This window comes from Triticum urartu, chromosome 4, assembly GCF_003073215.2.
Source record: "Triticum urartu cultivar G1812 chromosome 4, Tu2.1, whole genome shotgun sequence".
Classification (NCBI taxonomy): Eukaryota; Viridiplantae; Streptophyta; class Magnoliopsida; order Poales; family Poaceae; genus Triticum; species Triticum urartu.
The window spans coordinates 254,188,701-254,210,961 of record NC_053025.1 but is presented as its reverse complement, the minus strand read 5'-3'; positions in this window follow the sequence as shown (position 1 = coordinate 254,210,961).

The following is a 22,261-nucleotide window of genomic DNA, read 5'->3' as shown; positions in this document are numbered from 1 at the left end:
CTAAGTTTGGACTCCCCTGCAGGGATTTGATCTTTCGAAATCCGTGCCCGCGGTTATGGGCAGATGGGAATTTGTTAACGTCCGGTTGTAGAAAACCTGAAGTTGACCTTAATTAAAATGCATCAACCGCGTGTGTTACCATGATGGTCTCTTTCTGGCGGAGTCCGGAAAGTGAACACGGTGTTGGAGTTATGCTTGACGTAGGTTGTTCTAGGATCACTTCTTGGTCATAGTTTCTCGATCGTGCTTTGCCTTCTCTTCTCGCTCTCATTTGCGTATGTTAGCCACCAATATGCTAGTCGCTTGCTGCAGCTCCACCTCATACCTTTTACCTTACCCATAAGCTTAAATAGTCTTGATCGCGAGGGTGTGAGATTGCTGAGTCCCCGTGACTCACAGATACTTCCAAAACCAGTTTGCAGGTGTCGTTGAACCGAGCAGGTGACGGAACCAAGCTCAAGGAGGAGCTCGATGAAGATCTTGTCCTTTGTGTTATTTCGTTCTAGTTGGTCAGTAGTGGAGCCTAGTTGGGGTCGATCGGGGACCTTGTCGCATTTGGGGTTCTTCTTTTATTTTGGTTCCGTAGCCGGACCTTGATTGTATTTGTATGTTGTAATGCTTTATTCATGTATTTGTGTGAAGTGGCGATTGTAAGCCAACTATGTATCTTTTCCCTTATGTATTACATGGGTTGTGTGAAGATTACCTCACTTGCGACATTGCTTTCAATGCGGTTATGCCTCTAAGTCATGCTTCGACATGTGAGAGATATAGCCGCATCGAGGGCGTTACAGACCAGTCCAACGGCAGGGAGGAAGTCATTGTGGAGCCCAAGCCAGCGTCACCACCAGAGTCTTTGGCAGGCGAGGACTAACTTTAGTCAGGATAAGTGTACCAGATGTTCCCCTTCAAAATGGCCAATTGTTGGTGCCCTTCCCGCTCAATATTTGGGAAGAGGCCCAGGGCCTTTGCCTATAAGTAGGACTAGCCACCCACAGGGTAAGGAGGAGGGAAAATTGGATCGAGTAACATCACACAGAGAGAGAGAAGGGTGACTGAACTCCTCCTAGCAGTTCATCCCCACAGCCAAGAACAGACCCTCGCGAGGCTGTTCTTCCTTGTATTGCTCATCATCATCAGCCCAAGAGGCAATCCACCATACCACACACTGGAGTAGGGTGTTACACCACAATGGTGGCCCGAACCAGTATAAACCCAGTGTCTCTTGTGCTGTTCTTCCCATAGCTTAGATCTCAGCGAGGCGGAGGGGTGCAGGTAGGTAGAAGGCGAAATCTCCGCACGCACCCCAGTGTTCGAACCTCAAGGGTCTGTCGGAACCCGAAATCCAACAAAGGCTTTTTCCCGTGTCCGGATGGGACACTCCTTTGCGTGTATGGCAAGCTTGGAATTTGGATATGAAGATTCCTTTCTCTGTAAACTGACTCTGTACAACCCTAGCCCCCTCCTGTGTCTATATAAACCCGAGGTTTTAGTCTGTAGTGGCAATCATAATCATACATGCTAGACATCTAGGGTTTAGCCATTACGATCTCGAGGTAGATCAACTCTTGTAACCCCTATACTCATCAAAGTCAATCAAGCAGGAAGTAGGGTATTACCTCCATCAAGAGGGTCCGAACCTAGGTAAACATCGTGTCCCATGCCTCCTGTTACCCTCAATCCTTAGACGCACAGTTCGGGACCCCCTACCAAAGATCTGCCAGTTTTGACACCGACGTTGGTGCTTTCATTGAGAGTTCCACTCTGCCATCGTCGAAAGGCTCGATGGCTCCATCGACCATCTACAACAATGCTGCCGTGAAGGGGATTTTTCTCCCCGGCCAGATCTTTGTATTCGGCGGCTTCACACTACGTGCCAACTTGGTTGGCCACCTAGAGAAGATCGATAGTTACGCCCCTGGTCACTAGATCAATTTTGGAAATTTGAACTATGTCGCCGATATCCGAGGAGACTTGATCTTCCAAGGGTTCGCGACCCCAACCACCGCTCCGGCCTTAGATCCGGAGCACGTCACGAGGTTCGAAGACGGGAGTCTAGAGCCCGCCGGACTCTCTTCGGCTATAGAGCTCAACACTGGAGAACCAAAGAGAATAGTGTCTCCGGTAGTCATCTCAAAGCCAGACTCTCGTTCGGACACTAACTCCGAACCCTCAAAGTCCGCGTCATGCGAGCTCGGCCCGGGAACTTCTGTCCCCGTCCAAACCTCGCTCTTAACGAGGCTTTGAACTTAATGTGATCCCTCGGCATGACAGAGGAACCGCTTCCGAATTGCGCCGAACCTGGACTAGGGGCTGAAAATAGGGAATTTTACTTCCCACCCACCACCCACTTCATAGCCACTGTCGATGATCTAACCGACATGCTCGGCTACACCTCCGAAGACATCGACGGTATGGACGACGATGCCGGAGAAGAGCAGGCCCAAAACCCTCCGTTCGTCGGACGCTGGACGGCCACTTCCTCATACAACATGTACATGGTGGACACACCTAAAGAAGGCGACGACGATGATGAAAAGGATCCAATCGAGGACGAACCTCCTAAGATACCACCAAAGCATCGACGTCAGCGGCGCCGCTCTAAATCGCATCGCGGAAAAGATAGCAATACCGGCACCGGAGACAATGACACTCTGGAGAACGCCGAAGACCAAGAAGACCCCATCGAACCAACATCCGAACAGGATGATCGGGAGGGCGGGCAAGTTGACCCTGACGAGCAAGCAGAGAACAAATACTCAGAGGATAGCAACTATCTAGCACTCTCCGAGGATGACGTGAGCCTCGGCAAAGAAGATTTTATCATCCCAGAGGAAGCCCTCGAACAAGAGCACTTTAAGCGCCAGCTAATAGCCACTTCAAGAAGCCTAAAAAAGAAGCAGCAACAGCTTCAAGATGATCAGGACCTACTCAATGACAGATGGACTAACGTCCTGGAAGCCGAGGAATACGGACTCGAACGCCAAGCAAATAGTTACCCGAAGCGTCAGCTGTTACCCCAATTCGACGATGAGGCGCTTAAGCCCATACCACCCGCGCGTAACGTGGCTGACGGACCTGACTGACCACCACGTGGCCGGGACAGAACGACAACTCAAGCCGAACACCAGCCCGCACCACCTCGTCTTAAAAGTAGAGAAACAACAGCTCGGGGATACACATATGACCTACGACAGGACCTAGAAAATAGAGCAGGTCAGACCAGATCAATCTATGGATCGCGGGGGCGTGCCCTAGCGCGAGAAGATGGCTATCAAGCCTGGTGCGACAAGCATAATCATGCCCGGTCCGAAAACCGCATATGGACTTCATCCTAACTGCGTCGTGACGTGGCCCAATACAGAGGCGCCGCACACCCCCTATGCTTCACCGACGAGGTAATGGAGCACCAGTTCCCTGAAGGATTTAAACCCGTTAACATTGAATCATATGAGGACACAACAGATCCCGCAGTATGGATGGAAGATTTTCTTCTCCACATTCACATGGCTCGCGGGGACGATCTACACGCCATCAAATACCTTCCCCTAAAACTTAAGGGACCAGCTCGGCACTGGTTAAATAGCCTCCCAGAAAACTCTATTGGAAGCTAGGAATACTTCGAAGATGCCTTTAGAGACAACTTCCAAGGCACTTATATCTGGCCTCCGGATGCCGATGACCTCAGTCATATAGTCCAGCAGCCCGGAGAGTCAGCCAGGATATTCTGGACAAGGTTCCTAATTAAAAAGAACTAGATTGTTGACTGTCCGGACGCTGAAGCCCTAGCTGCCTTTAAGCACAACATCAGTGACGAATGGCTCGCCCGACACCTCGGCCAAGAAAAGACGAAGTCCATGGCAGCCCTTACAACACTAATGACCCACTTTTGCATGGGTGAAGATAGCTGGCTAGCCCGTAGCAGCAACAGTACCAGTGACCCTGGCACTTCCGAAGCTAGAAACAACAACGGAAGGCCCCGACGCAACAAACATAAGCGTCGAAGCAACAATGATAATACAGAGGATACGTCAGTCAACGCCGGATTCAGTGGCTCCAAATCCGGTCAACGGAAGAAGCCATTCAAATGAAACAAAGAAGGTTCATCAAGCCTGGACCGAATACTTGATCGACCTTGCCAGATCCACGACACTCCCGACAAGCCTGACAACCACACCAACAGAAGTTGTTGGGTCTTCAAACAGTCCGGCAAGTTAAATGCCGAACATAAGGAGAAAGGGTCGCCCAGTGAGGATGATGATGGGGAACCTCGCGCACCGAGCATAGGGGGACAAAATAAATTTCCCCCCGAGGTCAAAACGTTGAATATGATATATGCTACTCACATCCCCAAGAGGGAGCGCAAGAGTGCATTAAGGGACGTCTACACGATCGAGCCAGTCGCCCCAAAATTCAACCCATGGTCAGCCTGTCCGATCACTTTCGATCGCAGAGGCCACCCGACCAGTATCCGTCATGGAGGCTCAGCCGTGCTAGTCCTTGGCCCAATTATTGATGGATTCCACCTCACGCGAGTCCTCATGGACGGCGGCAGCAGCCTTAACCCGCTCTATCAGGACACGGTCCGTAAGATGGGTATTGATCCGTCAAGAATCAAGCCCACTAAAACCACCTTTAAGGGAGTAATACCTGGTGTAGAGGCCTGCTGCACGGGCTCAATCACACTGGAGGTTGTCTTCAGTTCGCCGGACAACTTCCGGAGCGAAGACTTGATCTTCGACATTGTTCCTTTCCGCAGTGGCTACCATGCGCTGCTTGGATGAATCGTGTTCGCTCGTCTCAACGTGGTCCCACACTATGCCTATCTCAAACTCAAGATGCCCAGACCCCGCGGTGTTATAACAGTCAATGGAAACATGGAACGCTCCCTCCGCACTTAGGAGCACACCGCGGCCCTAGCAGCGGAAGTACAGAGCGGCCTTATCATACCAAATAATACATCGCCAGTCAAGCCCCCGGACACTATGAAACGAGTCCAGACTACCCCGTAGCACGATAGTCCAGCTCATCAGGAGCTCGACTAGCAATTCGGTCTCCACCTCAGCCCCTACCAAATTGTGGCATATGTACCATGCGTACATAATTACGCACTAAAGATACCATGGGAAAGGATGGAGGCATAATAAAGATAAAGTCCACAATACGGCTAGACCCTATCCGGACACTCATATTTCCTTTTTCTCTTCCTTTTATTTTTCTAGGTTCCTTACAACCCAAATCACCTTTTCAATGGTACCAAGGCCTCTTTTCGAGGCCTATCATGAAAACACCAATCGATGATCCTCTTGAAGGACAATACACCAAGGAGAAAAGCAGTGTAGACGCGGGGCAGAGTACCTAACGGGTCTTTAAAGATCACCTCGTCCATGACACATACACAACTTTCCCTTGTGCTCGGCATGTAAAGTAGCCTTGTTGCTTACCGCACTGTCTGTACCAATACGTTTTGACGTACCAATCTGACTATAATGGAAACAGTTTCTAGCCCAACCTATGTGGTACTGGCCTACCTCTTAATCTGTAATTCCCTGTTTTTGTCCGATTGTCATGTACACCTCAGTACGACTTAAATCGCCAGGGGATCTATTAAGCCACGCACACCTCTTAAATACTAAATAAAGTCCAAACACTTTTATAGTACAATTCGGCATCCCGAATATAGCATTATATGCATCGGCTTCGAATCATGTCTTTGGTCAATAGTTGGGTTGCCCGACTACTATGGTTACTACCTTACGTTACACTTGTTCGGCTAAGGTAGTAAAGGGAGAACTACTGCGATTGTGTTTCCGGTTCATCCGGACAAACACCTCAGTAGAGAAAGCTGAAAACTGACTGTCATGATGCGGCGAGAGCTGGTCAGCTATTCGGTGACTACGTATAAATCTCTTGCGATTTTTCCGCATTACGCGACAAGCCGGCCTTCTCCCGGCCAGGCATCCACAACACCCAAGTTCGGATAATCGAACAATACTAGGGGTTGTGCCCATACTCCCATTATAAAACTCCTATGGCTAAGTGAGAGTGATAAAGCCACATAGTCTGATTGCCTGGTTCGCCGCACTAACACCTCCTTCACGGACCAAGACGTTGGTTCAAGTGTGTTTAAGTGCTATCCCGAACACCCCCGTACTACCTACTTGGGTGTAACGCCCTCGATGCGGCTATATCTCCCACGTGTCGAAGCACGACTTAGAGGCATAACCGCATTGAAAGCAATGTCGCAAGTGAGGTAATCTTCGCAAACAACCCATGTAATACAATAAGGGAAAAGATACATAGTTGGCTTACAATCGCCACTTCACACAATTACATGAATAAAGCATTACATCATCCAGATACAATCAAGGTCCGACTACAGAACCAAAATAAAAGAAGACTACCCCAAATGCTACACAGATCTGTTGGAAATATGCCCTAGAGGCAATAATACATTATTTATTATTATATTTCCTTGTTCATTATAATCGTTTATTATCCATGCTAGAACTGTATTGATAGGAAACTCAGATACATGTGTGGATACATAGACAACACCATGTCCCTAGTAAGCCTCTAGTTGACTAGCTCGTTGATCAATAGATGGTTACGGTTTCCTGACCATGGACATTGGATGTCATTGATAATGGGATCACATCATTAGAACAATGATGTGATGGACAAGACCCAATCCTAAGCATACCACAAGATCGTGTAGTTCGCATGCTAAAGCTTTTCTAATGTCAAGTATCATTTCCTTAGACCATGAGATTGTGCAACTCCCGGATATCGTAGGAATACTTTGGGTGTGCCAAATGTCACAACGTAATTGGGTGGCTATAAAGGTGCACTACGGGTATCTCTGAAAGTGTCTGTTGGGTTGGCACGAATCGAGACTGGGATTTGTCACTCCGTGTGACGGAGAGGTATCTCTGGGCCCACTCGGTAGGACATCATCATAATGTGCACAATGTGATCAAGGAGTTGATCACGGGATGATGTGTTACGGAACGAATAAAGAGACTTGCCGGTAACGAGATTGAACAAGGTATCGGGATACAGACGATCGAATCTAGGGCAAGTACAATACCGCTAGACAAAGGGAATTGTATACGGGATTGATCGAATCCTCGACATCGTGGTTCATCCGATGAGATCATCGTGGAACATGTGGGAACCGACATGGGTATCCAGATCCCGCTGTTGGTTATTGACCGGAGAACATCTCGGTCATGTCTGCATGGTTCCCGAACCCGTAGGGTCTACACACTTAAGGTTCGATGACGCTAGGGTTATAAGGAATAGATATTCATGGTTACCGAATGTTGTTCGGAGTCCCGGATGAGATTCGGACGTCACGAGGAGTTCCGGAATGGTCCGGAGGTAAAGATTTATATATGGGAAGTCCTGTTTTGGTCACCAGAAAAGTTTCGGGTTTTATCGGTAACATACCGGGACCACCGGGAGGGTCCCGGGGGTCCACCAAGTGGGGCCACAAGCCCCGGAGGGCTGCATGGGCCAAGTGTGGGAGGGGACCAGCCCCCAGGTGGGCTGGTGCGCCCCCCCACAAGGGCCCAAGGCGCCTAAGGGGAGGAGGGGGGCAAACCCTAAGGGCAGATAGGCCTTAGGGCCCATGCCTGGTGCGCCTCCCTCTCCCCCTCCACTTGGCCGCCACCCTAGATGGGATTGGGGCTGGCCGCCGCCCCTAGGGTGGAACCCTAGGTGGGGCGCACCCCTCCCTCTCCCCTATATATACTTGAGGACTTGGGGCTGCCAACAGATGAGTTTTGACCTCTCCCTGGCGCAGCCCTACCTCTCTCCCTCCTCATATCTCGCGGTGCTTGGCGAAGCCCTCTTGGATCACCACGCTCCTTCACCACCACCACGCCGTTGTGCTGCTGCTGGATGGAGTCTTCCTCAACCTCTCCCTCTCTCCTTGCTGGATCAAGGCATGGGAGACGTCGTCGGGCTGTACATGTGTTGAACGCGGAGGTGCCGTCCGTTCGGCACTAGGATCTCTGGTGATTTGAATCACGACGAGTACGACTCCATCAACCCTGTTCACTTGAATGCTTCCGCTTAGCGATCTACAAGGGTATGTAGATGCACTCTCCTTCCCCTCGTTGCTGGTTTCTCCATAGATAGATCTTGGTGACACATAGGAAAATTTTGAATATCTGCTACGTTCCCCAACAAGATCCCCGATCGACCCTAACTGGGCTCCACTACTGATCGACTGAAACGAAACAACCCAAAGGACAAGATCTTCATCGAGCTCCTCCTTGAGCTCGGTTGCGTCACCTGCACGATGACATCGGCACCTGCAAGCTAGTTTTGGAAGTATCTGTGAGTCACGGGGACTCAGCAATCTCACACCCTCGCGATCAAGACTATTTAAGCTTATAGGTAAGGTAAAAGTTATGAGGTGGAGCTGCAGCAAGCGACTAGCATATATGGTGGCTAACATACGCAAATGAGAGCGAGAAGAGAAGGCAAAAGCACGGTCGAACAACTATGATCAAGAAGTGATCATAGAACAACCTATGTCAAACATACCTCCAACACCGTGTTCACTTCCCGGACTCCGCCGAGAAGAGACCATCACGGTTACACACACGGTTGATGTATTTTAATTAAGATCAACTTCAGGTTTTCTACAACCGGACATTAACAAATTCCCATCTTCCCATAACCGCGGGCACGGCTTTCGAAAGTTCAAATCCCTGCAGGGGTGTCCCAACTTAGCCCATCACAAGCTCTCACGGTCAACGAAGGATATTCCTTCTAGCAGGAAGACCCGATCAGACTCGGAATCCCGGTTACAAGACATTTCGACAATGGTAAAACAAGACCAGAAAAGCCACCCAAATGGGCCGACAAATCCTGATAGGAGCTGCACATATCTCGTTCTCAGGGCACACCGGATTGTCCAAGGTTCCGGTAGGCCAGCCCAGAGTTGCCCTTGGTGGCCACCGGCAGCTGACAGGTTGGACCAACACTCAGAGGAGCACTGGCCCAGGGGTTTAAATAAAGATGACCCTTGAGTCTGCAGAACCCAAGGGAAAGAAAAGGCTAGGTGGCAAATGGTAAAACCAATGTTGGGCATTGCTGGAGGAGTTTTATTCAAGGCGAACTGTCAAGGGGTTCCCATTATAACCCAACCGCGTAAGGAACGCAAAATCCAGGAACATAACACCGAAATGACGGAAACTAGGGCGGCAAGAGTGGAACAAAACACCAGGCATAAGGCCGAGCCTTCCACCCTTTACCAAGTGTATAGATGCATTAATTAAATAATAGATATTGTGATGCCCCAACAAAATAACCATGTTCCAACATGGAACAAGCTCCAATCTTCACCTGCAACTAACAACGCTATAAGAGGGGCTGAGCAAAGCGCTAACATAGCCAAACAACGGTTTTCTAGGACAAGGTGGGTTTAGAGGCTTGGCTCAACAATATATGAGGCATGATAAGCAAGTGGTAGGTATCACGACATAGGAATAGCAAAAGAGCGAGCATCTAGCAAGCAAATATAGAAGTGATTCGAGGGTATGGTCATCTTGCCTGAAATCCCGCAAGGAAGAAGAACGAGTCCATGAAGAAGACAAACGGACGTAGTCGAACGACTCCTCATAACACGACGTTATCGGAACCAACCCGAAGAAGCAACACCAGAAAGGAGCAAACAATATAGTAAACAACCACCACATAAGCATGGCACGGTGCGCAAACAAGTATGATGCATGCCCGGTTTAATGAGGCATGGCATGGCAAAGTGCACAAACAACCCTACAAATTAAGTGGAGCTCAATATGCAACTCCGTTGCATATTGACGAAACATCACATTCAAGTTATTTAGTTCGATCCCGTTTATGTACCCAACAATATTAAATGTTGTTAAACATGGCAAGAGGGTGAAGCAAAGTAAAACTACCTATCTAGTCAAGTTTAAATGAGGCCGGAAGCAACGAACAACAATTCCGGTAAATCCCCATATGCATATATTAGGTTTGGTACTGTTTTGCCCTAAACCATATTTTAGAATTGTTAAACATGCAAAGCAATGTCACCATGATAAACTAGGCAAAATTCTACCCCATTTACATATAAAGATTATTTAATTCGGAGCTACGGTTATTTAGTTATGAATTAAATCATTTTAACAAGTTATTTAAGCAAATTTAAGCAAACAACATTTTAAGCATTTTAAACATGGATGAAAAAGACATATTATGAAACTAGATGAAAAACTAAGCATATTTCATATATAAATTGTTTTAAACTGATGCACGGTTAATTAGTAATTAGATGCATGAAGTCTAGGGGGTTTTCTGCAAAAACTGCTGTCTCTGGAAAAATACTAAAACGCAGATCTGAAAAAAAGGAACTGGACCGAAACAGGGGCGGCTAGGCGCTCACCATGGGCCTTGGCCTGGAACTGTGGAGAGGAGGAGGCAGGCCCGCAGCTGGGCTAACAGATCTGGGCCACGGGGAGGCTTGAGGCCCAGGTGGCTGCCCACGTTGGCGCTTGAACGGGTCAACGGGGAGGCTTGGCCGAAGCAGAGCAGCGCACGACAGGGCCAGCGGGCACGAAGCAGAGCAGCGCCCGAGCTCCGGCGAGCGGGCAAGGCAGAGGGAGAAGGGCGGCGGCGAGGACCACTCCAGCGAGGCACGTACTTGGCGCGGGGTCCATGAAGGAGCGGCAAGAGAGGTTCGAGACGGCAGCAACGATGCAGGCGGTGCTCCCGCGTCGCGCTCGCCGGTGCGGCGGCGGAGGCCAGGGCGGAGAGGTCGCCGGGGCCCTGGGCGATGGGGGTCTTCGGAGGGCAAGGTCGCTGGCAGTAGGTCGAGCTTCTTCTCAAGGATGGAGGCGCGCGAGGTGGTGCTTCGGCACAGGAAATCAAGGCGGCGGGGACGACGTGCTCAGGAATGAGGGCGCCATGGGAGGAGCTCGGGGTAGAGGAGAAGCACGGCGTTGGACTTGGCGTCCTACAGGTCCGGCAGGGATGGCGACCCGAAGGCGTGGAATCGACGAGGCGGCGGAGTTTCTTTGGCAGCCATGGCGCCTGACGTGCTCCCTGCTACAGCGGTACTGAGAGAAGGGGATACGTGTGAGAGAGAGAAGAAACGGTAGAGGAAGAAGAGAGAGGGACGGGTCCTTGGACCTGTTGGCTCGAGGAGAGGTCAGAGGAGGCCGCGGGGTCCTACCAGTGCTGCTTCCCATTGCCGGCGGGGACGGCTGGCTCGATCCGCTCGGGGTCGAGGTGAGTGCCTCTGTGGGAGGGTGCGGGAGGCAAGGCTGGGGCAATGGGAGCCTCCTGGGTCGTCGAATCAGAGATTTGGCGGTCCAGATCGAGTGGGAGAAGGCTGCGGTAGTTGGTGGAGTGGATCTGAGGGAGGGGAAGTGGATCTGGTTGGGTGGCTGAGAAAAACGAGCAAGATGCGGCGGCTACCGAGGGGATGGATCCCGGGGGGTATTTGGAGTGTGGCGGCGGCTGAGGGGGACAAACGCCCTAGTTTGTAGGGTTTCGTCTGGTATATATAGCAAAAGGATTAAAAGAGAGGGATTTGGATCATCGGATCAAAATCCGACGGACGAGAATAAAATAGGTAGGGAGTCCAAAAAGAAAAACGAAGATGTTTTGTAGATGTTTGGGGATGATCCGGACCCAACCGAGCCGACTGTCCGAGTCGGGTTCGGGACAACTATCGGATGCGCGCGCGAGGAGGGCCGCGGGCTGATGAGAGAGGTTAGGTTGGACCTGGTGGTAGGTAGAGTGGGTTGTGTAGACGGTCTCGAGCTGAGAGAAGAGAAGAGAGGGAGGCCCGACGACTTTTTTCGGAGACCGAAAACGTCCGACGAAAAGACCGGCTATACTGCCGCTATAGTTATCCGTTGGGGCGTCAAACAAACTCTGAATGCGATGAAATTTGACAGGCGGTCTATCTACACTATAATAAGACCGCACGCCAACTTTCAACCCAATCCGAGAATATTTTCCGGCCACTTATAAAATACTATTTTGGACATGCCGCGGGCGCGTGCAAGTGTGTCTGGGCTCAGAACGGACAACTGACGGAACTGGGAGACCCGGACTAATGCAAGTTTCGAAAACGTGATGATGCAATGCGGATGATGACATGGCAAGATGCAACACTAAAGAAAATGACATGGCAACGACAGCGAATAACTGGAGGACACCTAGCACATCGGTCTCGGGGCATCACAACACTCCACCACTACGAGAGGATCTCGTCCCGAGATCTAGAATGGCACCGGAGGGAAACGGAAGAGGAGAGAAGAGGTAAAACTAAGTTGCTTCTTTGACAAACGAGTGAAACCATGAGCCTTGAGAGGTTGAACAAATTGAAAGGAATAATGCAATGAAGAAGACAAAGTTGAAAGCACTCCGGTAGGGAAGAGTAACGAGGAAGAACAACTTCAAGCAGCACTCTGGTTGAAAAAATTATGCAAGACTTGATAAGATGAAAAGAACTTGAGAAGAGGGCACAACACCCCGGTTAAATGGATAAGCAAAAGAAAGAAGCATGATCTTGACAAAACAAGATGATGGGTTGAAAAGAGCAACATTTCAATGCCTCCAGAAGAGAGAAATAGAATATAGATCATTGAAATAAAAGAATGGAGAAGAAAAAGCCAACTTCTGTCACAAAAGAGTTTGAAAAGGCATCCTTAGGAAACATCTCAAAACCAAGAGGTGAAAATCTGCCACTAACGGAAACGATAGATTGGATGATATCAACAAGGAGATGAGAAATTATTTCACCAGGAGGATAAATGAAGAACTTGGGTCATTTATAAGCACCATAGATAGCAACAATCCTTAGGGAAGGCTTTAGGTGAAATATAACCCCAGATAATTCCAAAGAAGAGATTGATGGATTTAAAATATCTCATACTTGATAACTTGTGAATCTCGAAGCACGAAGGGAAATTATCAACAATGACATAACACCACCTCAAAAGATAAGGGAGAACAATTGCACTCCGGATTGCAAGATGAAGAAAACTTGAGCTCCTCTGAAAAGAATCTCAAAGAACACTTCAAGAAGGAATTAAATCTTTGATGAACCATCATGTAGAACCTTGATGAAGAACTCCGGTAAACAAAAGGATGACGAAAAGAAAGGGAAGTTGAAAACACAAGGTGAAACCTTGTAATGATTTGGATGGATCTCCGTGATGATATAATTGAGAGCACTTGGAACTCCGGGAAAGAAAAGATAAAGCCTCTTGAACCGAGAATGTGAAATGATGAACCACTCCAGAAAGCAGGAAATTAGATCACTTGGATGAAACAAGAATAAGAATTACATTATGCTTATCCTTCACCAATTAAATTGATGACCAACAAAGGATTTGGCATACTACTTATCCTTGTAGAAAGGATTAGAAGAGATATAGTGCAAACTTGAGAAAGTCTTCCACGAACCACCGGAAGGATTGAAACAACGAATAAATTGATAAGATAATGAAGGAAAATAAATCTTTGAAGAACCACCATAAGAATTGAAAATGAAAGAAGAAAAGGGATGAATCACCGGTAAGAATTAGAGAACGAATGATGATACTTGAGACAATCTAGATACATGAGAACGAAGGGATCATGAACTGATTAGAGATCACTTGAACGAAACACCGGTAAGATTTGGAGAATGATAGCTGAAAGCTGAGAATGAATAAGTCTTCTGAAATGCTGGGCTTCAGAGAATCAACCTGAAAAGACTCCTGAATTACTCCGGAAGGGTGAAAAGAATTCTCACAATCGAAAACAATTGTAAGAGGATGGCAATCAAGCTAGAACCACGAATCTTTGAGAGAACGGATAAGATATGGAGGAAAAACTCTTCTTCGGTCTTCAAAATCTGAGAATGACGACGAGAAACCTCACCAAGAATTGTTGAGGCACTCCGGAATGAATAATGGAAATGTTGGACCAACGACGAAAGAATTTAATCGATCTTGGAGAAAGGCATTTGACTGATGTTAAATCATTCTTACGTCAAACTTTGAAAAGAATTTAGGATAGCTCCAAGAAAATAAGAAGAGTCAGGTAAGTACATGGGAAAAGACCTGTGGGTTAGGGCCCACTCAAAAGAAACACCATAGAACGATTTAAAAGAGATATTGCGCCGGTTGAATTAAAAGGCTTGAATGAGATAACAACCTCGAGATAGGTTTGAACGGGTCTTGAATGAAAAGACGAGCCTTCTGAGATATCTTGAGCACTCCGGAACAATTAAAATAGCGAGAAAAGGATGATATTAAGAGGTGCACCGGTATGAGAAAGCATTAGAAACGAGGAAAGGATAAATAAACACCAAAAGCTTGAATTGAATCCTCCGGAGGAGAAAAAGAGCAAAAGATGATGAACTTGAGGCTCCGTTAGTATCTTCATGAGATCATCGGATAAGAACATTGAAAGAAAAGAATGAAGAGACTTCACAAGAATAAAATGATGCTTGATTAATAAATCCGAGTCCTTGAAAAAAAGGGTGGGAGGGAGGGAAAACAAAGGCAACTTGGGACGAATGAAATGAACACCGTTGAGAAGAACTGAGATTGGATCTTGCAAATGTTGAAATGATCGGATCCACTTGAAGAGAAACACACCGGTGAAAAGGATTGACAAGACAATCTTGATGATCAAGAAGGATTGGTATTCACATCGAAGTATGAGAACACCATTTGGGGAAGGTATGGAATCAACACTTGACTTTGAAGCAACTCGAATACCACAACTCAAAAACAAAACAAGGATTGGCTTGCAGAATAAGCCGGAACAAACATATGATAGAGATTTCGTCCGAAGTTTTCATGGTGGGGCCTACACGGGCTCGATCGTACAACACCATCATGTACAAGGCAGTGCACATGACATACGAAGCGTCCCCGAGTCGGCATAGCCAAGGACTCTTTAAGACACAACGAGACCACCATAAAATCAACCATGAATAGGCGGACCACTAGACGTCGAACCCCAATTTCAAATCATACATCTGTCGAAAAGAAATTTTAAGAGCTATTTGAATTCCCACTTATAAACTCCCAAAATTTTCCGGTTATGCAATCAGGTGTTGGGGATACAGGGGAAGCATAATATCTCACCCAATTCTAGCAAATCCTACATCCAGCTGTATCCATCCTTCAACACATAACCAAGAAACCTCCGGAAATTGTTTACCTCAACCTTCGAAAAAGCATCCGTTATACGAGTTATGGCAATACTCCCAAACTCCCGCCCCAGTACTGGGTGGCGTCGAGGTTATCTCACCAATAACTGCATAAAAGAGATTTTCGATGTCGGCTAAACTAATCTCAGGTATTCCAGAACTGCAACGATAAAATTGTGACGACAACACCTTGGAGCTCAACTCCCCGGGACATTGCCACAACCACTAAATGACAGGAGGCACCAAGAACAATGTTCTCGTCACAAAACCATCGGAACGATTCCAAGATACCCGCGTGATCCTAATTTTTTTTGTGAAATTTGAGAAGAGAAGAGTCAAAACTCTACGTCAGGATGCCTTACCAGAGCGATGAAGGGACTGGGGAGTAAAAGAATTCCTAACTCTCCAATATATAAATCCTAAATGACTCAAAACATTTTTCTAGACTCAACGACACCAACGATTCGATCCAGCAGGGGGCTCCTAAGGTCGGGGAAGGCTCTGATTACCAACTTGTAACGCCCTCGATGCGGCTATATCTCCCACGTGTCGAAGCACGACTTAGAGGCATAACCGCATTGAAAGCAATGTCGCAAGTGAGGTAATCTTCGCAAACAACCCATGTAATACAATAAGGGAAAAGATACATAGTTGGCTTACAATCGCCACTTCACACAATTACATGAATAAAGCATTACATCATCCAGATACAATCAAGGTCCGACTATGGAACCAAAATAAAAGAAGACTACCCCAAATGCTACACAGATCCCCGATCGACCCCAACTGGGCTCCACTACTGATCGATAGAAATGAAACAACACAAAGGACAAGATCTTCATCGAGCTCCTACTTGAGCTCGGTTGCGTCACCTGCACGATGTCATCGGCACCTGCAAGCTGGTTTTGGAAGTATCTGTGAGTCACAGGGACTCAGCAATCTCACACCCTCACGATCAAGACTATTTAGGCTTATAGGTAAGGTAAAAGTTATGAGGTGGAGCTGCAGCAAGCGACTAGCATATATGGTGGCTAACATACGCAAATGAGAGCGAGAAGAGAAGGCAAAGCACGATCGAGAAACTATGACCAAGAAGTGATCCTAGAACAACCTACGTCAAGCATAACTCCAACACCGTGTTCACTTTCCGGACTCCGCCAGAAAGAGACCATCATGGTAACACACGCGGTTGATGCATTTTAATTAAGGTCAACTTCAGGTTTTCTACAACCGGACGTTAACAAATTCCCATCTGCCCATAACCGCGGGCACGGATTTCGAAAGATCAAATCCCTGCAGGGGAGTCCAAACTTAGCCTATCACAAGCTCTCACGGTCAACGAAGGATATTCCTTCTAGCGGGAAGACCCGATCAGACTTGGAATCCCGGTTACAAGACATTTCGACAATGGTAAAACAAGACCAGCAAAGCCACCCGAATGTGCCGACAAATCCCGATAGGAGCTGCACATATCTCGTTATCAGGGCACACCGGATTATCCAAGGTTCCGGTAGGCCAGCCCAGAGTTGCCCCTGGTGGCCACCGGCAGCTGACAGGTTGGACCAACACTCAGAGGAGCACTGGCCCGGGGTTTTAAATAAAGATGACCCTTGAGTCTGCAGAACCCAAGGGAAAGAAAAGGCTAGGTGGCGAATGGTAAAACCAATGTTGGGAATTGCTGGAGGAGTTTTATTCAAGGCGAATTGTCAAGGGGTTCCCATTATAACCCAACCGCGTAAGGAATGCAAAATCCGGGAACATAACACCGATATGACGGAAACTAGGGCGGCAAGAGTGGAACAAAACACCAGGCATAAGGCCGAGCCTTCCACCCTTTACCAAGTGTATAGATGCATTAATTAAATAAGAGATATTTTGATATCCCAACAAAATATCCATGTTCCAACATGGAACAAGCTCCAATCTTCACCTGCAACTAACAACGCTATAAGAGGGGCTGAGCAAAGCGGTAACATAACCAAACAACGGTTTGCTAGGACAAGGTGGGTTTAGAGGCTTGGCTCAACAATATATGAGGCATGATAAGCAAGTGGTAGGTATCGCGGCATAGGCATAGCAAAAGAGCGAGCATATAGAAAGCAAAGATAGAAGTGATTTCGAGGGTATGGTCATCTTGCCTGAAATCCCGCAAGGAAGAAGAACGAGTCAATGAAGAAGACAAACAGGCGTAGTCGAATGACTCCTCACAACACGACGTTATCGGAACCAACCCGAAGAAGCACCACCGGAAAGGAGCAAACAATATAGTAAACAACCACCACATAAGCATGGCACGGTGCACAAACAAGTATGATGCATGCCCGGTTTAAAGTGCACAAACAACCCTACAAATTAAGTGGAGCTCAATATGCAACTCCGTTGCATATTGACGAAACACCACATTCAAGTTATTTAGTTCAATCTCGTTTATGTACCCAACAATATTAAATGTTGTTAAACATGGCAAGAGGGTGATGCAAAGTAAAACTACCTATCTAGTCAAGTTTAAATGAGGCCGGAAGCAACGAACAACAATTCCGGCAAATCCCCATATGCATATATTAGGTTTGGTACTGTTCTGCCCTAAACCATATTTTAGAGTTGTTAAACATGCAAAGCAATGTCACCATGATAAACTAGGCAAAATTCTACCCCATTTACATATAAAGATTATTTAATTCGGAGCTACGGTTATTTAGTTATGAATTAAATCATTTTAACAAGTTATTTAAGCAAATTTAAGCAAACAACATTTTAAGCATTTTAAACATGGATGAAAAAGACATATTATGAAACTAGATGAAAAACTAAGCATATTTCATATATAAATTGTTTTAAACCGATGCACGGTTAATTAGTAATTAGATGCATGAAGTCTAGGGGGTTTTCTGCAAAAATTGTTGTCTCTGGAAGAATACTAAAACGCAGATCTAAAAAAAGGAACTGGACCGAAACAGGGGTGGCTGGGCGCTCGCCATGGGCCTTGGCCCAGAACTGTGGAGAGGAGGAGGCAGGCCCGCAGCTGGGCTAACAGATATGGGTCACGGGGAGGCTTGAGGCCCAGGTGGCTGCCCACGTTGGCGCTTGAACGGGTCAATGGGGAGGCTTGGCCGAAGCAGAGCAGCGCACGACGGGGCCACTCCGGCGAGGCAGGCAAGGCGGAGGGAGAAGGGCGGCGGCGAGGACCACTCCGGCGAGGCACGTACTTGGCGCGGGGTCCACGAAGGAGCGACATGAGAGGTTCGAGACAGCAGCAGCGTTGCAGGCGGTGCTCCCGCGTCGCGCTCGCCGGTGCGGCGGCGGAGGCCAGGGCGGAGAGGTCGCCGGGGCCCTGGGCGATGGGGGTCGTCGGAGGGCGATGTCGCCGGCAGCAGGTCGAGCTTCTTCTCAAGGACGGAAGCGCGCGAGGTGGTGCTTCAACACAGGAAATCAAGGCGGCGGGGTCGACGTGCTCAGGAACGAGGGCGCCATGGGAGGAGCTCGGGCTAGAGGAGAAGCACGGTGTTGGACTTGGCGTCCTGCAGCTCCGGCAGGGATGGCGACCCGAAGGCGTGGAATCAGCGAGGCGGAGGAGTTTCTTCGGCAGCCATGGCGCCTGACGTGCTCCCTGCTGCAGCGGTACAGAGAGAAGGGGAGACGCGTGAGAGAGAGAAGAAATGGTAGAGGAAGAAGAGAGAGGGACGGGTACTTGGACCTGTTGGCTCGAGGAGAGGTCAGAGGAGGCCGCGGGGTCCTGCTGGTGCTGCTTCCCATCGCCGGCAGGGATGGCTGGCTCGATCCGCTTGGGGTCGAGGTGAGTGCCTCTGCGGGAGGGTGCGGGAGGCAAGGCTGGGGCGATGGGAGCCTCCTGGGTCGTTGGATCAGAGATCTGGCGGTCCAGATCGAGTGGGAGAAGGCTGCGATAGTTGGTGGAGTGGATCCGAGGGAGGCGAAGTGGATCTGGTTGGGTGGCTGAGAAATACGAGGAAGATGCGGCGGCTACCGAGGGGATGGATCCCGAGAGAATCCGGAGGAGCAGCATGCTGTACGACAGCTAAAGGCGGGAGAACGCGTGCTTACTGAGGTCAGGCGGGAGAAAAACAATGTCCAAGACGCCAATACCAAGCTGAGCATGGAACTGAAAGATATTCGAGCCCAGCTTACGGACTCCGAGAAGGAGAATAAGCGGCTTCGACGCGGCATTTTCAGTAAGTGCTTGAACGAACCCTTAAAAAATGGGTCGGCGGAGAAGCCGACTAACAGAGTTATGTCTGCAGGTATGCCGACGGGTCGTCCCGCGGAGGAGATGCCCGGGTCTGCGGGTGATCTTCTATCCGAGCTCTCACAACTGCATGAACAAGTTCGACAGGTGATGCAAGGTGTTGCCCAGGCCTTGTGGCCAGCCGTCTCCCTGCCATAAGGCATTGGAGAGCTTGCGGAGAAGCTCAAGGGAGCACGGCGGCGCTTCCGATTATGGAAGATATCGGCCTGCCGTCAAGGTGCCAGGGAAGCCTGGGCCATGGTGAAGACGCGGTATACCAAGACCGACCCGAACCACATGGCCCAGGTCGGACCTGTGGGGCCCGATGGGAAAGAGATCCCCGTTAGCTTAATGTATGGGCAAGTAGAATTAGCCGCAAAGTATTCCCAACAGGATTGTAGGCTAGACCGCCTGTTGGATGGTATAGGAGAGGAATTTAGTCAGTCTACATGACTATGTAATTAAAGTGACATGTATAATGCCTTCTAGCCGGATTGTAGATCATTTGTCATGGCGGACCTTTTTGATTCAACCTCGGGACCCGATAGTCCGGAGTGTGTCCAAATACCCACCCAGTTATATAAGAACCGGGGTATGTGTGGAAACCAGGCATAGGGGTCATTAGTGCTTGAACAGACAAGTGCCCAACTAGTTATGTTATATTACATGCGTAGTAAGAAACATCTTCCAGGGAGAATAGTTCTGTTAAGGGTTCCTTTCCCTGGGTATGCATGCCTTAAAGTGCATGTCCGTACTACGAGAGGAAACACAGGCAAAAACATCTGGGGGCACATATGGAAAATAAATAAATAAAAATCATCTTTTGTTCGCCGACCGAATATTCCCTTAAGAACGCTAGCTTTCGGCCTCACCCAGTCTGAGGTACACATCCGGCTGACCCGGCAGTAACAATCGCAGAGGTGCTCCCCTTATGCCCTAGCCGAATTAACGAGAACGTAGGGCATAAATACAAGAGCCAGGCAAGCCAACTTGGCCAAAACTTAATTCATATCGATGCATATAGTGGCGAAGAAAAGGTACATGTGGAAGAATAACACATGTGCGGGGCGTGAAGCCCAGATAGATAATTAAGCTTCTGTGTAAGAAGCCCCCAGGTATAATGAGCGCGGTTAGCGCATCTATAATGTGCGAGCGAGACACAAGTTGGCCCTTGAAGGCCTAGAGAAAGAATAAAAGAAAGAAAGAGAAAAAAGACAGATAATGTATATGCAAAAAATGAACAGAGGAAGGAGACAAACATAGAGTCCGGCGCTAGGCGTAGAATCTTCGGAGCCTATCTGCGTTCCATGGGTTCGGCTCAAGTCGATTATTCGATGCATCCCGCAGACTGTACGCTCCACCAGTCAGAACTTGGTCAATAATGAAGGGACCTTCCCATTTGGGCTCGAGCTTGGACTTTTTCTTCTCCGGCAGGCGTAGAACTAACTCGCCAACGTTATAAGTTTTGGCCCGTACTTCTCTGCTTTGGTATCCGCGAGCCTGTTGCTGATAAAATGCGGAACGGGCTTTTGCCATGTCGCGCTCCTCCTCCAGGGTGTCCAGACTGTCCTGCCGATCGAGCTCGGCTTCTCTTTCTTCGTACATGCGCACTCGAGGTGAGTCATGAATTATGTCGCAGGGCAGAACTGCCTCTGCGCCGTACACCATAAAGAAGGGTGTATATCCGGTAGTGCGATTCGGCGTGGTCCGCAGCTCCCAGAGTACGGAGTCGAGCTCCTCTACCTAGAGCATGTTAGACTCCTTTAAGGACCGCACTAATCTGGGTTTAATGCCGCTCATGATAAGACCGTTTGCTCGCTCAACTTGGCCGTTGGTTTGTGGGTGATAGACGGAAGCATAATCGAGCTTGATGCCCATGTTGCTGCACCAGAGTTTTACCTCATCGGCCGTGAAGTTCATGCCGTTGTCAATGATGATGCTGTGGGGGACGCCATAACGGTGTACGACCCCGGATATGAAGTCTATCACCGGTCCGGATTCAGCTGTTTTAACAGGTTTGGCTTCTATCCATTTGGTGAATTTATCCACCATGACCAGTAAGTATTTTTTCTTATGGGTTTCCCCTTTAAGGGGTCCAACCATGTCAAGCCCGCAGACCGCGGAGGGCCAGGTAATGGGGATTGTTTGGAGGGCGGTGGGTGGCATGTGGCTTTGGTTTGCAAAAAGCTGGCAACCGGCGCAGGGTTGGACCAAGTCCTGTGCGTCTGCCCGGGCCGTCGGCCAATAAAACCCTGTACGAAAGGCCTTGCTTACAAGGGCCCGGGCTGCGGCGTGGTGGCCGCCAAGTCCGGCGTGAATTTCTGCCAAAAGCGCCCGCCCTTCCTCTTCGGAGATGCACCTTTGAAGGACTCCGGTAGTGCTTTTTTTATACAGCTCTCCCTAGTGGACCCTGTAGGCTTTAGATCACCGCACTATGCAGCGTGCCTCATTTTGGTCCGTGGGAAGTTCCTGCCTAGTTAGGTAGGCCAAGAATGGTTCTGTCCACGGGGCAATGATGGCCATTATGACGTGGGCTGAAGGTGTTATTTCGGTGGCAGAGCCTCCGATTATGTCAGAGTGTTCGGTATCGGGCATCTTGGCTGGGTCCGGACTATTGTTACCGGTGTCCCCTTCCCATACCACGGATGGCTTAAATAACCTCTCCAAAAAGATGTTGGGGGGACCGCATCGCGTTTTGCACCGATGTGGGCGAGGATATCTGCAGCCTGATTGTTTTCCCGAGCCACATGGTGAAATTCGAGTCCCTCGAACCGAGCTAACATCTTTAGGACGGCGTTTCGATAGGCCGCCATCTTCAGATC